General features: G+C 45.9%; 1 protein-coding gene and 1 pseudogene across 5 annotated transcripts in view; one reads left to right on the forward strand and one right to left on the reverse strand.

Moving 5' to 3' along the window:
- Window positions 1–14,174, reverse strand: part of LOC144824188 (YEATS domain-containing protein 2-like) — a 41,701-nt pseudogene that overhangs the window by 9,447 nt on the left and 18,080 nt on the right.
- The window catches only part of UBE2F (ubiquitin conjugating enzyme E2 F (putative)), a 1,146,915-nt gene that overhangs the window by 833 nt on the left and 1,131,908 nt on the right, over window positions 1–14,174 (forward strand). The gene's annotated exons all lie outside the window — the stretch shown is intronic.

Below are 14,174 nucleotides of genomic sequence, written 5' to 3' on the forward strand. Positions count from 1 at the left end.
GCGCTTATCTCATTCTTCAAAGTTTAGCATGACTGGCTGTGTAAATGTGTGCTGCTTGAAGCATGTAAATGAAATGGCATTTACATAGCGCGTACTACCCCTAATGAGGCGTTGAGGCGTTCAGCGAGCTTCTCCTTTTCACCTAAAACATTTATGTTCCAAAAAATGCACTTGCAAGTAGTTAAAGACTAGTTGAAATGCCAAGAAGATCCTTCTCTGCACGCCATTTTTCTCTCTGTCCATCCCGTTATATGTTCAAGGGTGTGTATATTGTGCTAATCTCAATTGATTTACTATTTAAATTAGATAACACTTTGTTTACAAACACGGCTAGTATATTTTGCCCAGTTGTATTGCAGTGGCATTCGTATTGTACCACATGTCCCTGGTGAAACCCTGTTTTGCTTCTTATAGATGACTAGCAGACTACTTCCATTGTTTACGAGGTTTTTAGAATATAAACTCAGTGTTGCTTTATGTGAGAAGAGTTGTGGTGGTGTGCACGAGTGCCAGACTATGCGTTCTCTTATCGTGGCTATTAACTTGTATCTGTGTTTATGCGTGAAGTGAAGCGTAGAGGTGCGAGATAATCTTGTATTCTGATAACTATTATTTTTAGGTCTCGCCTACGCAGCGCGCATGTGCTGCATAGGGGACCTCTTGTAATCGATTCCGGCGGAAAACGTGCTCACTTTGCATTGCTTTCAATAGCAACACGTGCACGTTTTGGCGATTCCCTTGCGGGAGCGAGCTTTGGATGGTGCCCCTGCTCGCTCCCGCAAGGTAAACTCTCTGCGTGCTCTCGGCTCCACTCCCCCATCCCTCCATCCTCCGCGTGTACAGGCGTGCAGGGTTGAGCGCGAGGCACGCGCGTGATTGTGTTCTTTTCTTAAAGAGAGCCTTCATCTCAACAGTTTCAAGTAATATTTTTCTCACCTTCACAGCTCATTGCCACTCAGCGGCCCTTCTTTTTCCAATATTCCAGCTATAATATTGCTCCACAGACTTTGTACAGAATGGTTCGGCATCTTCACTTTTTTCATTAATAATGGGATCTTTTTCACTACTGTTGTTGATTGTTGTGTGTGTATATATGTGTGTATATATATATATTTAATGCCGATGCAGTAATTATTTGAATCAGTGATTTCTTCTGTTTTTGCGATGGTATTGTTCAGAGAACCAAAACTCGTGTTACAATTGCTTTGAACCGTCATATCTGGTTCAGTTTTCACTTTAGTCACTGTTGCAAGCGCAGGATGTGGAACCATGGTGAGGGCGGAGGACTCGGTTGGAGCAGCAGGCAGTTTACATGTTGATCCAGAGTGCAACACTTTGTTTACAGGAATCTGCATGGTATGCACCCCTGAAGTAGCAAAGGTCCCACCCAGCTGCTTCATCTTGCTGGTGGGGATGGTCAGAACTGACTTTTGTGGACTTGACAGATTTGACTGGATCTTCTACAACCCTAGAGTGGATGTCCTGCCGCTCACAATGGGGGCTGCTGATACAAGTGAGGAGGTACAAAAGGGGGTGGCGGTGATGGATTAAACCCAGATCTGTTGACTGGGTGTGAGTGTTTGATTGGTTCAGATGCTCCGTCCATCACCACCCCCTTTTATACCGCTTTGTTCGCCATAAGTTGGCAGGGTATGCTCAGACGTGAGTCCCTTGCTCACTTTGCCACTGGATTCAAGCAAGCCTGGCTGAAGACGGCTGGAATGCCAGAAACGGGTCCTAGGAAGCTTTTTTCCGGTCCAGGGAAGGCATGGCTTGGCAGTTCGGGCTGGACTGTTCCCATGAGGCACAGGGTCAGACTGATTTGCATATGGCCATGTCTGAACTGGGGTGGCAGAGTGGGCTAAAGAACGGTGATGGATTAAACCCAGATCTGTTGACTGGGTGCGAGTGTTTGATTGGTTTAGATGCTCAGTCCATCACCACCCCCTTTTTTACCACCCCCTTTTGTACCGATACAAGTGAGGAGGCACGCACAGCAGCAGCCATGCAGGGATTGCTAGTTACTGATACCCCACTCTGGGCCTGGTTTACGAATACGGGATGGTGCTTTCCAGATGCCTTCAATACGGAAGTCACTGCAGATGATGAGCTGGAGTGTGCTGCGTCTACCTGCTGTGGTGCAAATCCATCAGCCGCCATTGAAGTGGCTGCAGTAATCACACCACCTGTGAGCCTGAGCATAGTGGTCCCAGTTCTAGAGAGCACTTACAGAGCTACTGTTGACGTCAGTGAGCTTTCTGTTAGTTTTGTAAGTGCTGTCTGCCCACCGACACACTGTGCAAGTATAGTAGTCTGTTGTCCGGAAACTACTTTTAATGAGGTCTGTGGAGGCGTAATTGATGTCCCAGGTCCCATACCACCCTGAACCACTGCATTCTGGGTTTCTTGCTTTGCAGAGCTCTGAGCTGATGACTGACTAACCAAAAACATGCCCTGTGGAGCATGCTTGAGGATGTAAGATGTGTTATGAGAGATGCTGTGACAAACCACTGTTGGTGCTTTGGGCTCCACCAGCAGTGCTCATACACTTAGACACTGGCATTGTTTGTGGCTCGCCGTAGGGCCCCTGAGGTATCAGTAGCAGTTTCACTTTCCCTGAAAGATTCTTGCTATTGGTTGTGAGGTAGAGTTTGGTACTAGGAGGTAGATTTGGCAGGTTAGAGAGATTTGTGGCTGGTAGCTGCAATGTCGCCATCAATGAACCCTGTGATGCAGCTTTCTGAGCCCCAGTTGATAAAGCAGGAACCTTTGTAACGGTCTGAAGAGGCTGGGCCACAATAGTGCTGCCTCCTCCTCTGCTGCTCACAAGTGCTTTTACAACATCCTGGGCTACAACAGGTTTCTGTCCAGTGACTTTACCAAATGACGACACAGACTTTGCGGACTTGGCGGAAAGGAGACAGTGGCAGTGTCCCTGATCCGCTTTGCGACCTGACCGAGTGTAAGCTTACGCGCTGATTAGAAAACGTTCTTTTAAAATTATGTTTGTATTTACTCTGTGACTAGTGCCTTTTTAAAAAATTCACTTACCCCTGCACCACACGCCACTTTACTGATTGTAGGTGCCGGTTCCCTGCATCGCTTCGCTGGGGCACTTCCGGTCGGCCAGCTTGCAGAGCGGTTAGCGCTCTAGTGCACAACTTCCTGTGGATATTTAGCCCTCACATCCTCTTGGGCGCGCAGCGGTCGCGCGCAGCCCCCGCCGAAGACCCGCCGAAGACCCGCCGAAGACCCGCCAAAGAGCTGCCCGTCTGCGCCCGTCCGCGCTAAGGCAGCGCCGGGCGCTGGGCACTCTGCTCCTCATCCTGTCATTAAACTGGCAGGATGTGTTACTCCAAATCCGAGCTGCTGAGTCTTCAGCATTCCTCCTGCTTTTGCAAAAGACGCAATCCTGCTCATATACACCACCCGCTTGCTACTCCCTCCCAACTGTGCTCTACTTCCAAACGCAAATCTAAACCTCTCCCTGTCCACACCTTCAGGCTAGGTCATCTCAATGTAAGATCCATGTACAAACATTCTTCAGAAATACATGACCTTTTAACGGACTATGCTCTAGATGCCCTGTTTGTGACTGAGACATGGCTCCTTGATGAGATGGACTCGGTCTGTAACCTGGCAACACCTACAGGCTACTCTATCTATACGGTGAACAGGGGCACGAGAGGGGGCGGGCTAGCGCTCATAATCAAATCCCACTTTCAATGTCAACTCGATAAAGTGGACATCAAGGGTAGCGAAAGTGCTCGCTTCTCGATCAAAGTCAACCCCCAGTTCTGTGCTACTGGCCTTCTGGTTTACAGACCTCCTGGTGCTGACGTTCCCTTCACTAACTCCCTTCTACAATATCTAAATACCAATGTTATTAACTCTGCCAACTTCACGATCATTGGCGACCTTAATCTACATCTTGACAAGAATACCGAGTCGAAGGCGGCAACTTTTTTAGCGGATCTTGCGGCTTTCGAACTCGAGCAACTTGTCCGTGGCCCTACCCATAGAGCAGGACACCTCCTTGACCCCATTTTCACCAACATCACTGGCGGGTCCTCAGGCACACCTATTCCCATGACCTGGACTGACCACTATTTAGTGATGTTAACCATCCCCTGCAACTTAAATGCTGTTGTAGCATCTACCTCTTCAGTTCAGAAACGGCCATGGAGAAAACTCCATCTTGATGAACTCCATGACATTCTGGCATTACATCCTCTACCTCCGAGTGAAGACCTGGATGCAGGATACGACCAGTTCTGCCTTTGGATTACCCAGGCTCTCGACACTCTTATCCCTGCCAGATGGACCAAGGCCCGCACCCATACGGCGAGCCCTTGGTACAACTCAGAACTTGTCACCTTGAAAAAGGAATGTAAGAAGGCAGAGAGACGCTGGAGGAAAAGTTATGATGCCAGCCTTAAACAAGACTATGTCCTGCACCAAAAATCTTACCACCGTAAAGTCTGCAGAGTGAGAGCGGCATATTATGCCAGTGACATCAACAACAGCTCTAACACCTCAAAATCGGTTTTTAAAATTCTGAAAGACCTCACGGCAAAACAAACTGTCAACGCCATCACTACCTCGCCTGACCTCTGTAACAACATGGCTAATTTCTTCATAGATAAAATCAAGAAGATTTACGACACCTTCCCCAAAGACCCACAGGTACCGGTCACCTTTGATCCTTCCAGGCATTCCCTCATTTCTTTTCCCACACTTGACCGGGATACTTTCTCTAAAATTTGTAGAAAGATTAAATCCGGGTCTCCGGCAGATCCCTTAAAGCCTGACCTCTTCTGTGACGCTCATGCACTCATCACAGACCACGTTCGTGATTTCATCAATCGGTCACTCTCCACTGCCAGGGTCCCTATCAAATGGAAGCAGGCATGGGTATCCCCCATTTTGAAGAAACCCACCTTGGATCCCTCACTCCCGGAAAACTTTAGGCCGATCTCCCTGCTCCCTTGGCCCGCTAAAGTGGCCGAGGCACACGTCAATAACATCCTGTCCAACTTCCTCCGGACCAATAACATTCTGGACGACTCCCAACACGGGTTTAGAGCTGGTCATAGCACCGAGACAGCCTTGCTCAGTGTTTCTGAGGACCTCCGTTCCATCCTTGACGCCGGCGGTACTGCAGCACTGGTCCTATTGGACCTCAGTGCTGCCTTTGATACGGTGTCACATGAGGTCCTCTTGATGAGACTGGAGGAAATCGGAGTCACAGGGGCAGCCCTGGGGTGGTTTAGAGACTTCCTGTCTAACAGGTCTTTCAGAGTCTCCACCCCCCCTTACATCTCGAAGGAGCATAGCATTGGACAGGGAGTGCCGCAGGGCTCGTCCCTTAGCCCTACCCTGTTCAATGTCTATGTCCGCCCGTTAGCGGAGGTGGCCAGAAGGAATGGAATGGCTTTAGTATCATATGCAGATGATACCCAGTTGGTGGTGGCTTTGAATAACAACAGTGGTCTGGAAGCCCGTCATTTTAAACAGACACTCATCGACATCACCAACTGGATGACGGCGAACTTTCTCCAACTAAATGCCGGTAAAACCGAGATTCTCCTCTTGGGGAAAAAACACCGCTTCCTGGGGAGATAACTGGTGGCCTGATATTTTGGGCTCTCCCCCCAAGCCAAAAGACTGTGTTAAAAATCTAGGCGTCTGGATCGACCCGGCTCTAAAATACACCATCCACACCAAGAAAGTGGCCGCCACGTGCTTCGGCATTTTACGCAACATCAGGCCCATCCTGAAGTTCTTTGACTGCCGCACCCGCCAGCTCATCGTCCAGGCGACGATCCTTTCAAGACTGGACTATGCCAGCTCTCTCCTTTTGGGAGCGAACCTGGCCGAAATCACCAGACTGCAGAGAGTCCAGAATGCGGCTGCCAGAGCTCTGGTCGGCCTCCCTCGCCACTCTTCTGTTTCAGGAACTTTAAGGAAACTGCATTGGCTCCCGGTGGGAAGAAGGATCCAGTTTAAGGCTCTGTGTTTAGCCTTCAAGATCCTTAAAACCGCCTCCCCCCCCCACTGCTGAGCCCCCTCCTGTCTGAGTACACACCCAGCAGATCTCTTCGCTCAGAGGGACAACATCTAGTGACCATCCCACGCACCAGACTTGCTAGAGTTGGGGGACGCTCTTTCAGCCTCCTTGTTGCCAAGCTATGGAACAGCCTGCCTGTAACCATACGGGGGATGCATGATCTTTTAGCCTTTAGGAAAGCCATCAAAACCCATCTTTTCCAATAATCCGTTCTTTTGTGCACCTTCATTTTTGCACTCTGGTCAGTTCGCAGCGCCGGGACGCCCCTTGGCTGGGGCAGCCGCGCGCTATACAAATCTGGATAACATAACATAACTTTGCCACCAGTATCTGTCCACCACTTATGGCCATGTCTGGTTTCATTAACGACTGGACAGCAAAGCTGAGGTGATCACCAACCATCTTGTTTGGTGTTCTCGACACCTCACTGGCGTTCACAAGAGGCTTTTGTGGCGACACAGAAATAACATGTCTGCCTTTCACAGTGACATATTGCTGGAGTGCTCGCTGTCAGGATGTACTAGTAACCAAGGACTGATAATGAGGCTCTCCTAACTCCTGTTTGATAAGCACCTTTGTGAATGTTCCAAGTCCTTCTGTGACATACTTTGCACTCTGCAACTTGGTATGGCTTCTGATGGGACCGAGGTGGGGGGCATTTTAGCAACAAGCATTTGCAATGCAATAGGTCTCGCATTCACACGAGTTTGAGCTATTGGCATTGTAAATGACAATACCTTTTATTTAGGTTTTGAGTTTTAGAACATAAATAAAAGGCACTGTCATTTACCCTACTAATAGCTTAAACTCTCGCAAGTGAAAGACCAATTGCATTGCAATAAAGAGCCTTCTCGAACGCTTGTTAGATTGTAAATATCAGAGGAAGAGACCGACCTGCGAGGTCTTCAAAGTAGTAATAAATAATGCAGTGAAGATGGTGTAAGAATTGTAAATTACATAGACAAAGTATGAAGTGAAGGTTACATATGATCCAAGCTATAAACACTAACAAAGTGCTCCAACAGCTTTCGCACTGTGATTACACTATTGCTGCTCGGTAGGGAGGGGGCTATTTCCTACCCATTGCGTAAAGTAATTGCTATCTTTGGCCTAATAAACACTCCAGCTGTAGTAGGGCACTGGTTTCACCTCCTGGTGCAGGGCGGGCTGTGCTTTACGGTAGGCATGGAGGGAGGGCTCGGCTTGGCTGCAGCTCGGCCTCGTACACTGCCCCGGCTATCATTAGCGAGCGAGAAGCCAGAGGTGGTGGTATTGGTAGTGCTTGTATTAGTGGCATTGGTGGTGGTGGAGGTATTGATTGATTGGTGGTGGTTGGGGCATCGGTGGTAGTGGTTATGGTATTGGTGGTGGTATTGGTGGCAGTTGCATTGGTGGTGGTGATTGCATTCGTATTGGTAATGGTATTGGTGGTGGTGGTGTTAATAAAACAGGCCTTACAAAACAACCTGTCCGGTCGCTTAGTGCAGATGACATGTAAAACAGAGGTGCTGTTGTCTGCTTCAGCGCATTAGCACACTATTATGTGCTACCTGGAGTTCACATGACTTAATTCGGTCATAATTTCTAAATCCATTTTACTGAGGGGGGGGGGGGGTGTCAGGGGATGGGGGAGTTAAAACGGAGACAAGAATGCCAGGTTAAAGTGATTGAAAGCGTGCCCTTGTGCGACAAGGGCAGCCGTGCTGCTCAGATAAAAAAAACCACAAACGGTTTCAGCTGAAGCGGCGCATGTCCGGCTTGCAGTAAGAGAAACTTACAGATTAAATAACAGGGCCCATGTAAGAACCAAAGTAAAAGGGCCAGTGGCCATGGGAGGGTACAAATGAAGACAAGGCCGTAATAAGGAGGGACAAACAACCTATTAACTAATCCGAAGGCAGCATTTATGAAAGAAAATGACACAAGCCAATAAAAAAATATGGGAGGAGAGTGGGCAGGCTTCTCTACCATACTCTACTACAGCAGTCTTGCAGAGCGAGCTGCCGCTAGGCTCAACCTAAAAATGGTCTAATCTCATATGACATTTTTTGGGAGACTGTTTACACACCCTGAACATTTTAGTCTGCCCTATTTTGCTCTCATCATTGGGCAGGAGGACCTGGTGCAGTATTTCAGCAAGGTTGGACGTAATTTTAGGACATCACTAAAAGTGCTAACCTTTCTCTCCGAGACTGGTGTGCATAAAGAAGTTCAGGCGGGGAAAATCTTTGCGACTCAGGTGGAGTGAGACATGCCAGGTTGTGCAGACTTTCCACAGTGCCTCATCTGAATTCATAGGACTCACATCAAAAGAAGCCTTGTGCTACCAGATGCGGTTGAGGGAAGTTTAAAAAACAAAACTTCAAAGAGGGGTTTTAGTATGCACCAACAAAAACGATGCAGTAAGGCAGGTCTTGGAAACTGCACCAGAAATAGATGTAGGATACTGCTGGGTAAGCTTGGTAACTCATCTCAGAAGCAGACTAATGCAACCCAGGACAAGGACCAGGAGGAGAAGCAATTGACAAATTACCTGCATATTTTTTTTTATTTTTTTTTTGCGGAGTTTTATATAGCGCGAACTAGACCCAAACCGAATCAGGTATCAGAGCGCTTTACATATTTTTCCAGTTACGTTACATTTTTTACGTTTTCCAGTTACTTTCATTTTAGGCACGGGGAGATTAAGTGATTTGCCCAGAATCACAGGAGGTTTTGGCGTCGTTACCGAGACTCTAACCCAGATCCCCAGGTCCGAGGCCAACTCCTCTCCCCCTATCTTGCATCTATGCATATCTGCTGGACCAACACCAAAAACTCAATAGAACTAGCTTACTCAACTTTACACAGAAACTGAGTATTGCATAATGTCCTATCCTGCATAATGAAAACAGTAATCAAAATTAGTTGGTGATAATGCATTATTGTGGCCCTGATATTTATGTCACCCCAACCCCACCAGCCCCCGTTACAAGGGTGAGGATTACACCCTCTTGATGAAGACGCATGAGCAGTTCTCTAGGACTCAAAGTCTCAAAGTCTCGAACGGTCAACAAGCATAAAGAGATACAGGGGACCCAATAGGGCTGTACGCCACCCTGATTAAGATATGGTAGTAAGCAGGAGGGGTTGTGTACCAGATAGTGAACATCACTTGGCCGTGTTCTTAACGGTTAGCCGAGTGCCAGTCCCAGTAGGAGTGGTTTTCCACCTATGGAAAAAATGCAATGCAGGGCAGGTTTCCAATCTGTTATTTGCACTATTCTCTGGAACACAATTCCAGTGTGCAGTACGTGGGGAACTTGGAGGAGGTTCCAAGCTATACAGTCCATTATTGGAACCGGTCCTTAAAAAGGGATTATGTTGGTGGCTACAGGTGGGCTCTTGAATGATCCTTTGAGGGCCAGACTGATGGTGTTATTTAGCCAGCAATAGTTGAAGTTTCAACGCTGCGCTGCCCGATTATACGCTTCCCCTTGAAACGCAAATAGTCTGAACACCACTTGGAGTTACAACCAATGGCGTGGTAGGTTTCAAATTGATCTTGCATGAGGTGTAGGTTTCCCCAATGGCAAGTACCACACAATGGATATACAAGTTCAGAGTGGAATGTACTTCAGGTGTTTTACCAGAACTTAAAAAGTACTCCTCATGAACTGGAAGGGAACATGCTTTAAGTTCTCATCACTAAACAAGTTTGAGTGCATATCAACCAAGCAGGTACCACTTTCCGCCTACTTCCAATCTCTGTGTGGATTCGTTTGAAGATGCAAAAATTCAGGATTTTGCTAGAATCCAAATCCTGATATAATACGAGCTCTAACATAATATGAGGCTATAATCAGCTCTAAGAGAATGACAACACCGTCCTAATTGGTAACTTCGCTCCACAGCGTCAAAGGGACAACAGTATTTTCTATTTTCATAGGACAAATAGGATTTAGTGTACTAGCCCCTTTGAGAAGTACCCATTTTATATAATTCAACCACTCCTGTGCAGGAATAAAAAAATGAGGAAGTAAAATGTTAAGAGGTACCGTTGAATAAAGATGCAGTCTGTAGCTGCAGTGGCACTGGTCTTTGAGAAGTAAATGATGTGCTTTGGAGCCTTCCAGGGTAGAATGTCTGGATAAAGCAGGTCTTATTGTTGTGCACCCAAGTGTCTGCTTCTACCCCAGTCCAAGCTTCGATATCAGGTGCCGCTCTGCCCTTCACAAAGAGGTCAACAACTCCATGTCAGTGTTCAACAGTGAGCAGGTTGCAGCAGCTCCCATCTTCAACATCAGGAGGCACAGGAACGATTATTGCTCATGTCCCTCTACCTTTCTCAAGATCTCCTTTTTGAACGTCTTATAGAAAAAGTGGAAAAAATTCAGACGATGGACAGAGTGTGGGTCATTTGTTTCTTCTGTACTCCTATAAACAAGGCACTAACATTGAAAGCACAATTCCTGTTTAAACAAATAAATATAACCCTGAAACCTAAAAAAGAGGTGGAAAAAAAGGTCAGATTGTCAATGAATATCTATGAAAAATGTTTTCTTAATCTGGACATATAAACACACACACACACAGTTTGGAGATCCTCTTAACCCTGAAAGAATAATCACTCTAAAGCAGCTGCCAGCACACGGCTTGCTTTCGTTCTGCTCCTTAAAGTAATGGTGCAATTCTAGCAAACACTGCAAGGCTGCCAAACTGGCTGCAATTTCTTGAGGTTTTTCTGGGAAGCAACACTAGGCTTGATGCTGCAGTTTTGTTCTGATCCATATTTGACTTATTTGGAGTGAAAACTTATGAAAATGTAACATTTATTTTCATGAGCCATTATGTCGTAATCTGTATTGAATAGTACCAGATGTACGCTTAGAAGCTTACAATTTTTAGACATTCGTGTTCCAGTATCCCTGCACAGCCCGCAATTTTCCGTTTATTCTCTAGCAGTTTCGGCCGATAGCATGTCAGGCTAGCACTTCGATAATATGAGACTCCTTTCATACGATTCTGAGAAGTAGGCAATGCGGATGATCTTGAAGATGGAACAGCGAAGAGGGTAAGCAACTCCAGTACCAAGAATATAGAGTCATGACCTTGATGCCCTGCAAAAGAAGCAGGTTAGCACCTGGGAGGACATTCAGCACAGCACTGCCTTGATAATTGGGACCGGTCCAGAAACAGTTTTAAAGTCAGCATCTGGAAGAGAATTTAATTTTCTTTAGGAAGGATAGCGGGCACAATGCAGTCCTGGTTTTCCTGGTGAGGTGTTCCTTTAATGTGAGATGAGCACGGAGGGTGAAGCAAAGTGATTTAGCGCTCTAAAGCATGTAGGGCATGGGGAATGAAGCCTCCCACGTTCGTGTCACAGAAAGGCTTGAATCAAAGTGTTTAGAATTACTGGCTATTAGTAGGAAGTCTGTCCAGTTGAGCTTTAGTTAGAATGCAAAGAAAAAAGAACAAGGTACTTTAAAAAGCGATGCATGTCCGAACATAACTAACACACAATTTTAATAACCATACACAGATTAAGCACAGTATGATAAACACAACCCCAGAACACATTGCAAATTAATCCCTTGTAAAACTATCCATGTTCAGCGTGCAAGTCTCAAACCACCTTTCCATCAGCCAAACAGTTTTTCATAGCACCTGATACCAATATTTAAGTAACAGTCAGCCAATCAGATAAGCGTTCATTTGAAGCGCACATCAATATATTATCCCTCCGGCTCTGCACGCCATCTTCAAACGGCAATCACGATATTACAACACATTCACGAGATCATGTTAACCTTCTAATATCCAATCATACCTTACCCAAATCCATTTGTTGATCATTTAAATCCCATTTGCTTGGTAACAAAAATCCAATAATCAAAAAAAGTTTTTGTTTCTTGCAAATATCAACATGTGTATACAAATATCTCACAGGAGCACCATTTTTATTTCTAGATAATATTATCGGCACCATTGTGAAAGAACTTTTGGCTAACAAATGGTCAAGCACACTGTATACCTCTGCGACACGCTCAAATGTAAAGCACGTATTCATTGACACTATCAACACTTTTATCAAACCAAACAAAGTATAAGCACAACCCTGAAAATTACAAGTAAAATGGAAACCCAATGCCAGTTCATAGAGTATTCATAAGCGCCATCTTAAAGCAGGGGACCATCACCTTTTACCAAAACAAACAGATTAAACGTGCAAACCCGAAAACTTCAAGTGCAATGGACACTCAACGTGGCTTATGGAATTAGTTAGCACCATCTTAAAGCTGGTTACCATAGATAACAAAAGACCCCCGCAAAAAATGATACCATTTTGCTTTCCAAAAATCAAAATAACACAAAGGCGACTAACGCAACCGACAGTTAAGACCAACATCCAACATTTTAATGAACTACATTTTTTAACAAGCAAACAAATAAGCAAAAAACAAATCCCCCCGGCCCTCACTTACCTACGGCCACAGAAACGCTGGAACACGCTGTGACGCACACCGCAAGTCGGCCTGGAGCGCGCCTGAGAAGAGACGCGGGAGGACAGGAGCGTGACGCGCGTGAACGTGCACTTGACGTTCCCGCGCGTTAACGGACCTGAGTCGGCTCGTGCACAGGCCAGTAGCGGCTCGTGCACAGCTCTAGACTCCCTTGCCAGTGAACACGGCGACTATAGAACTCGCTGGCGGGAGCGCTTTGCGCTCCAACGCCAGCTCGCCCTAAAAAGGGGGGGGGGTAGTCCTGCTTGATAGACGAGCTCAGGAAGCTGGTAACCTGGATCTTTTTTAAAGTTGGCTGCTTTATAAATAAATATATGGGCGGAAGGTGAAAGAAATTCCTACTGTGCCTAAAGGTTCTTCTTATGCTAGTTTCTATGAATATAGTGACTGCCACGTCATTCATCTTCTAAATCATTGCTCATAACTCAAAAAATAAAATAATCTTGATGAAATTTGGATTAAAAAAAAGAGAGCCTTCATTTCAGAAGACTAGCATCACCAGTGCGTTACAACAAAAGGGGTAGTTGTACGGTACCAGGAGTGTCATGGGAAGGCACAGGACAGACGCTAGCCTTCAAAGGGGAAACGGAAACCTGATCGAATAAAACAATATGACTGTCTCGCCCGAGTCTCACTTTCGCTTCCATTTTCCGTCTGCATTGTGGGTGTAGAGCAGATGCAAACGGGGATTCGATGACCTCCTTTTCATAGTAGGTGGTAATGTCACTTTCAGTGCACGGAGGATCCCCAGCCTCTGTTGCCGTTCGATTGAGGCGCTCAGTGTGTGCAAAGAATAGACTTGAGTGGACTGCAGCAGCGCACACATGGCTAAGAAGACGCGCGGGAGCTGGGTACTGAACGGCCTCATGATGACAAGTGGTAAATATCGAAATATCTGTTATCTTCATTATATAACCCATCTCCATCTATTGGTCCAACTGTGTTTTTAATGAGCCAAACACATTGAACTGGATCCGCTCTATATATTTTTATCCCAGCAATTTCAATACAAGGATTTTCGTTTGCATGGACGCAGAGGATTGTACATTTATGAACTGCGTTTTGGAGCTATATAAAAACTCCCACACAAAAAAAAGAAGCCACAGTGCCTCTCTTGGAAATGCGCTTTAAGAATCCAGGCATCAAACGCGTGAAATGTGCGTATAAGTACCCTGTTCAAATAATTACTTTTTTTGGGGAACACAGTTCGTAACTTAAACATCAGTTTGCTTGAATAGTGTAAAAGATTTGTTTTTGACAAAGGAATACTCGTTTCCACCCTGTTTTAATTACCTTTAGATATGTAAGGGTTTGTGTACTTCTGCAGGCAACCATTTCTCTTGCTCCATCAGTTGGAGATACATCTCGGCAAAATTGTCACCTCTTTAATGCCTGAATTCAGTAATCAACAGGTGAAATACAGGATGCTAACTGTTGTGAAGCGCCAGGGGCTGGATTTGTAACCATTTGTAAGATTTTAGGCGATATTTTATGTGTTTGAGCTAGAACCGCAACTTTTAACGACATTTGCAAATTATGCAGCATTGTGTGTATATTTGACAAGCGTGGCAAGCCCAAAATACTGCAATAAAACATCTCCG

Source organism: Lissotriton helveticus, chromosome 3_1, assembly GCF_964261635.1.
Source record: "Lissotriton helveticus chromosome 3_1, aLisHel1.1, whole genome shotgun sequence".
Lineage (NCBI taxonomy): Eukaryota > Metazoa > Chordata > Amphibia > Caudata > Salamandridae > Lissotriton > Lissotriton helveticus.